At 36.8% G+C, this 7,260-nt stretch overlaps 1 protein-coding gene across 13 annotated transcripts in view; it reads left to right on the top strand.

Annotated features, from left to right (window-relative positions):
- The first annotated feature begins 273 nt into the window (after positions 1–273).
- Positions 274–7,260, top strand: part of LOC108703993 (zinc finger MIZ domain-containing protein 1) — a 316,532-nt gene continuing 309,545 nt past the window's right edge. For 10 of the 13 annotated variants that reach the window (XM_041568972.1, XM_041568966.1, XM_041568971.1 and 7 more), the window contains exon 1: positions 503–919. The gene's annotated coding sequence lies outside the window, so the exon portion shown is untranslated. Of the gene's footprint in view, positions 1,267–7,260 lie in introns of all 13 variants that reach the window. The other 3 variants (XM_041568968.1, XM_018240327.2, XM_041568977.1) reach the window with 2 other exon arrangements.

Raw genomic sequence — 7,260 nt, 5'->3', positions numbered from 1 at the left:
TTGTTTTTTATTTGATATACCAACCCCTAATTAGCTTGTTTCTGATAAAACAAAAATCTTACATTTCTATTTTAATAGGCACAATGATAGCAGGTTCTAGTTATAATAATAATGCGCTGAAAACTAGCCATTTTAATTAATGAATTGGTGCATGTTTTCCCATTTTTTTAAAAAAAGTTTTAGTCAGTAGTCCTGTCTGAGCATAATCTAATCAGGGAGACAAAAAATGCATTTTTTAAGCTTCTTTGAATTATCACTCCATATTTCAGTAATCAAGGAACAGACACCTGAAAAAACCTAAAACACTTTGCCAATAGTTTAGACAAAACAGATCAAGACTTTAAAGTCAACATTGCTTCTGCAGTATTACCATGCGTATGGAAATTTTAGTAGGAACTGCAGAAATATATTACTCCTGTTAAACTTCTAGTACTTTCTCTTTAAATTGTTCCAAAGGCATGCTTCATTTGCCCGGCTGTACAGCCACTTGTATGTGTGCATGGAAGAGGGATGCACTTACACAAAAGGAAAACATCCTATCATTTGTTTACAGCTGGGAGCAGCTAGTATGTTTCTCTGCATGTGCAATCCTCTTGTGCAATCCTTCTCCAGGAAAGGATCATGTCTTTCTCTCGAGTCGGCTCCATCCACAGCGAAATCTGGAACAGATTTTCCTGTTCGCCAGCAAGCATGGTAATAGAATAGGCTATGTAATTTGACACTTCAACTTACTGTGCTCTCTGCTAGTTGATTCACTTACTCACCCACTAACACTGAGCTCCTTTTTTACTGTCTGAGGGCTAAAATAAGAGACGGGAAAACGGCAGAAATAAAAGGGAGAACGTGCAAGTCTGAAATCTACCTAGAAAATAGGATATTGTTCATTTGCTGAGCTGCCAGGCTGCCTCAGATTCTACTGGTAAGTTTAATATCGCACCTCCGTTTAAGGTTTTGCTTTCTCAATGAGATTCACGCAAACAATGGAGCGTGGAGTAAAGGGCTGTTTCCGAGGATGTGGAAAGGATTTCTGTGAGGAAATGTTTTATGTGGGACCAGGAGGTAATTAGGCTTTTTTCTCATGGGCAGACCCGAGGATCGCTGCCTTTATGTTGTGTTTGCAGGGAGAGGAGGTTTGGGTATGGGCAAAAAGGAAGCGTGTCTGCTTTTACCCGAGTCTGAATAAGGTCACACCATCTCTGCTCTTCGTGTTCCTGCTGCTACTGTTGGACTCTATAACCCTGCAGTCTCTGTAGGTTCCATTGCAAGGTACAGTGTATGGCTTCATGGTTCACTCACCCAGCAGTAGAATGCGAGCTCCACAGTCAAGGGATTCTTATTCGTCGGGTTCTGTAAAAACTGGGCATATATGTGATCACATTGTTTACGTCTCAGATTGTTTGTTCAGATTGTTAACCCTTTCTCCGCTCTCAGTCCCCTTTGAAATGTGTTCGTGATTAGTATTCTGCATAAGCTTGTGCTTTAGAAATGTTAATGTAATTGTGATGCACAAGCTTTCTGCTTGTTCATCTGCTTTCTGAATTGTTTGAACTACTACACATTTTGGGTTTTAATTTAAATATATGTCGAATTGTATGTGCACTCTATTGATTACTACTTATTTGCAGTGGTCTATGGTTTATTAGTTAATCTGGAGATGTTCAACCTGCAGCCCTCCAGCTGTTTAAAAACTTTAGCATTTATTACCAGCTGAAGGCTTTTGTTGAAATGAAAAGCTGTCATTTTCACCCTTAAGAAAATTATAAAATCTGTTTACTATGGGGCTTAAAAAGCATGCCACCACAAGGCCCATCTGTAATGTCTGATGCACATTGTAGAATGCCGTTATAAAAAGTTAGCCTTCTTTTCTTTTGCTCCCTGTATTTTATGTGCATTTGTCATAGGAAGCTAACACAGAAGTACAAAAAAAAAAGGACTTTCAAAAGGGACTCCTAACTCTGAAGGGGGAGGGATCACTACCAGTGTGAGATTGGTGCCTGAAGAAATACTCTCTTAAAACGCTCAAAGAATGTGTGCGTGTGAGTGTTTCTTTCTCAAAAGTGTTTATTGGCGGAAGATACAGAATCACTTTCTGGAGGTCTCATATGATTCCAAAAGTTAAAAAGTTAAAAACTTTTTTGTTTTACTCATTCCCAAGAAAGAGTTTTCATGACCGACCCTTCCCCCGCCCCAAGTGAATGTGGATAAACCATTCAATTGCTTCAGTATTCGTAATGTGTTCCTTCAGTCATTGTACTGCCAAAACAGACTGCCTGCATGTTTAGCATAATCTGTTTGTGGTGGTTTATTGTACCAGATTTTAACTTTACACCTAGCTCAGGGATAATATTTCATATATGTTCTATGAATCAGAAATAAATTGAATTAGGGAGCAGAATTTATTTAAAACGTGTTACATTTTCTGATCCTAGGTTTTATTTATTATATGCAGTCATAATCTGGCAAGTCATCACTGGATTACTGTAATATGCTGCTTGATTGTGCAAACCATTCATCTAATTTGGTTGTACTATTTGTTTACTTTACTTTTCTGCACACAATTGCTATCAGATATCTGCATGCACTTATTTTAGGGGCATCCAATCAGGTTTTGTTGAAATATGCCCAAAGACCACCTAGGGTGATGGGAATTGTAGTTCAGCACTGAAGAGAAGTAGGTTAGACATCACTATTATTGAAAAGTCACATTCTCATTTTATCTCAATTAAATTGATGCTTCTGAAGTCATATCCTCCTTTTATCTCAAATCAATTGATTCAAATGTTTATGTAAGGATATAGTCTTAACCAAAACAAAATATACCGCTCCCACATTATGGGTATTTACAAGCCTGAGTGAAACCCACTAAAACCCGTACCTAATGGGGAATACCCATGTTAGAGACAAATGTTGCATTACTGCCTGGCTGTGGACGTTGTATATTCTTGTGCTTCAGTTCATAATCTGCAAAAGGCTTAATGGTTCTTTACTGCCAAAGGAATCGCTTTTTCTCTATTTAGTTCAGCAGACCTCGCTGTAGCTGGTGTTCTGACTGCTTTTCAAAGCCTTGACATGAGAAAGGAGGATTTAACTTGGCAGCCTGAACAAATGCTCTTTCAGAGGTTTCCTAAGAGATGGCATGAGAGCGGTGAATGTGAATAACCAATTTTTTCCTTGGGTGCTACCTATACAGACTTTTTGACATAAAAAGGGACATTTATAAAGCTGAATATAGCTGCTAAGTCCCACAAAAGCAGAAGTCATATAACCTTTAGTTTTTTTTCCATCCTGGCTAGAGTACAATAAATTAGAATGACTGGGGCGTTTATGTTTGTACATGCTGATTTGGGTGTTAGGAATAATTTTGGCTTTGGTAAATGAGAGATTGTTTTAATGACATATGTACAGTTACTCTGTAGGTGACACACAGTTCCTGTTAATAGCAAATAATGAGTTACTGAGATGTTTAACCCTTGTGAATCAATAGGGCCCTGTAGTACAGTGCATAATAGATTTGTTGTAGTTATACTTCATTTATGTATATATTAAATGTGTTGTGGCTTTCCTCAATTCCCTACTGCTGGACAATGCTAGACTTTAGTAACTAGTTAAGTTTACAATTACCAGCTAAGGTAACCAAGTTAAAAAAGGAAATGTGATACTGATAAACATACCAAGCAATCTACAGTTATCATTATTATTTTTTGTTGTGGTTTGGAGCTGTTCCCATCCTTTTGATGCATTCTCAGCCTTTTCGAAGTTAGTCCAGCCAAAATGTTTACACGGTTTATTTGTTTGTTTTCATATGTGTACGTTGGGTTGGGGTGTGGTAGGGTTTTTGTTTGTCTAGCTAAGCACTATATGCCCCAGTATATTGCTGTAAAGAAATAGCAGACATGGGTTTAGTCTGGCACTGACCCCCTTTTTGTTGCATGTAGACTAGGGTGTGTGATTTTTTTTTTTTATTGTGGCATCAATCTTCTCTAGACGAGGGTTTGATGTTGGCCTGTGGACTGATTAAGGTTTATGAATGACAGGAGACTTGAGCTGACCTTTTTTTTTCCCCCTCCCTCTTCTGTTCAAGACTAGGATGTTGAAACACCAGTCTTCAGACAAAAGACACATTGAGCTGCAAGGTCTGCAGTGAGCACGTGTGACGGTGGGGGGGGGGGGTTGGGGAATTTAGAAATGGCTTTTTCTTGTCCTCCTGGAATGGAGCAAAATAGTTTCTCTGTTACTAATCATGTTTTAATATAAGGTGGAATTTCTGTTTCTTATAGAAAAATAACGAAGATGCACTGTTATAAAAAGTCATTGAAAGTGTTTACATTTAATGACACATTAGGGATTGAAATTTGTGACTTTTGTCATTATTTAATAAGTCACGTTTTTACCCATATTTTGCTTTGGTTTATTAAAGGCATTTTGTTATATCTATCCCCTTAAAAAAGAAATTAAGTTTAAAATGTACTTAAAATAAAAATCTAAAAAGCTTGAATAGAGATTTAATAGAGTTTCCCCAGAACTGCTAGCTAATGATGTTGGGAATTGTTATATATCCTTTATTACCACTGAGTTTTTCAAAAATTGTCTAAGGTCCCTTTAACATTCACACATATACTATGGTCAGTTAGAATCCAGTTGATCTGCCTTTATATTTTTGAAGTGTGGGAGTTCTCTCTCTTGATGTATATTTCATCTAGTGAAGAGGTTTTTTAACCATGAAACACGTTAAACCCCATGTGGTGTTTGTCATTTTTTTTCTATAATGGTTTAAAAAAAAAAAAGTTATTTTCCCCATATAAGACCAATCAATGTGTGATGACTTCCTGAGGATGTGAAGCCAATAACACCACTTGTCCTCTTTTAACTTTTGGAAGGACGCTTGTACCTACTTCCAGATAGAAATTTGGGATTTTTGAGGGGTATGTCAGAGCTATATGTTGCTTACCTGGGCTATTAAATACGCTGTTGATGCTGGTTTGTACTGCTGGATTTTAAATTTACATTTATAAAGTTATGTATTGTCAAAGTCTTCAAGCATAGAATTATCTATTGTTTGCCAATTGTTGATCAAGGAGTTTAAGCTATCTTCAGATTGGGGCGCTGTAACATGCATATTGCCCTAAATATATACTTTACTGGACAAAGCCATCCCTGCATCTGTCTTAGATAAGTTGTCCACCTTACTGCAATGTCAGTCAAAACAACCTGTGTGCCATAGGCCTTATAGATAATAGATGTTTTAAAAGTAATGGATGGGTCATGTATGAGAAGCCATTCACTAAATGACAACATTTCTATTGTAAGGATGATTTGGGCAGGTACCCCAAATGATCGGTAAACTAGAATTGATGAGTGGCTGCAGCAGCTCTTCATTTCCTTATCTGCTAATGCACCTTACACTGATGGATGTGGTGTGTGGGCAAGTTACTTTTTTAAACCAATACCCAAACCCACTGAAAACAATAGGACATGAATATTGGTTGAGATTGGAGGGCCACCCTTCACAAAAATTGTAGCCCACTTCATTTTATATAATTTTATCATGCGGGTGTCGCCAAATTTCCATACAGGGTCCACACGGAAACATTTTTTTTGGGCGAGCATCCCACAAGATTGGAAGTCTGGTAAGTGAAGAGGAGTGGCATTAACTCTTTTACTTATGAACCACTGACTGACAGTGTATTGGCAGATACAAATTTGAAAGATGTCTGATATTTATCCAATAATATATGAATGTTGTTTGGGATCAGCAGGTCACAATGTAGTCACAGAAAATTCTACTAATCTTTATTTCATAAGATTTTATTATTCATGCACTGCCAACTTTACAGGCTGGCTCCACACAGAGACACTTCTGGGCAGGTATTCAAAACAAACCAAGTCTCCCATCATATTGATTTGTTATGTATATTTACCAAGTAAATCTAAACTTGAGATGAGTTACAAAATACTATATCACTTTTCTTAAATTTGACTAATGCCAATTTGTTGACGTAAGAAGTATTTACAACTCCTCGTTCTGCTAACAGCAATGCTATTTTTTTAATGTTTTGAGATTTTTAAAGTGTTTAACCAGGTTAGAGGACTAGTGGAAATTTCCATGTAGATGATGATTATTAAAGAAAAGCAAAATGCAGCTGTTAATATTGTTTCGGAATGTCTCCCAAATTTTTTGTTTTAAAAATTAAATACTCTGGTGTTATCTCTTAGGTGCTGCATTCTGCTTTTTCTACTGCTTATATGAATAATACAATTGAGATATGTCAAGCAGTTATCAATGCATGAATTTAATCACTTGTCCACTCAATAAGAATATGGGTGCCTTAAATGTCACATCACAAAAATAAAATCCATAGCAACTTTGTTTTCCAACATGTACTGTGAAATATGTGACTCTACACGTGATTTGCAGAAGTAGTAGTCCAAAGAACTGCAGAAGAACCTCAGATATGATATCAATCATAATTTGTTAGGGTATGGTCCTAGTTGTTTTGTATTCTTTTCCAGTTTTAAAATATTTATTGCATAGGGCATGACATGCACCAAAAAGGATGAAGATTATTATTATTTAATCATCTGACTTATACCACAGTGGAACTTGTTGCACCCAAAGGCAGTTTAATAGATGTTTTTATGAACTATAGATGACAAGCACAGGAAAATAATAAAGAATGCAGTACTTTTTTTGTCATCATTACACTGACTATGGCTTGGGCTATGGCTACAGGCTGAGTGTTGGGTTTTTTAAACAGCAAAAGTTGTGTCCTTTTTAGCCCTGCAATAGAACTCCCATATCTGAAAGAGATGCTTAGTTAGCAGCATCATTTACTTGAAATCTATGATTAAAATTTTATTATCTGTTACTTTGGAAAGAAGCAGCATAGCACATCTCAGAAGAAAATTCTTCTTCCTACAAATTAAGAAATCTGTTTTGGTTTAATACTGATGATAATCTGGTTGTCTAAAAGGGTTTACCATGAGTTGCTACCGCTCTGAAATAAGTGTTTACTGTTCTGGCTCTTACATTGGTTTATCCTTGCCGGGTCAGTGGTCAGCTAAACCCTATGAAGTAGCAATCTGTTAAACCCTGTTTCCCCTCCCATGAGCTTGTTGTGTTTCTTCCTGGGGGAAGTCTCTGAAATCTGACCTATTAACCAGCTGTGGCTAAAAAAATCAGTTCTCTTTATGGTTTCTCGCTGAGAGCTGAAGTACCAAACTGAAATTAAACAGAGTATCTGCGAGACCAAAAAAAATGTG

The sequence above is a fragment of the Xenopus laevis genome, chromosome 7L, assembly GCF_017654675.1.
Source record: "Xenopus laevis strain J_2021 chromosome 7L, Xenopus_laevis_v10.1, whole genome shotgun sequence".
In the NCBI taxonomy this organism is placed as follows: Eukaryota; Metazoa; Chordata; class Amphibia; order Anura; family Pipidae; genus Xenopus; species Xenopus laevis.
The sequence above is the reverse complement of the archived record's forward strand: the minus strand, read 5'-3'. Positions and strand labels throughout refer to the sequence as shown.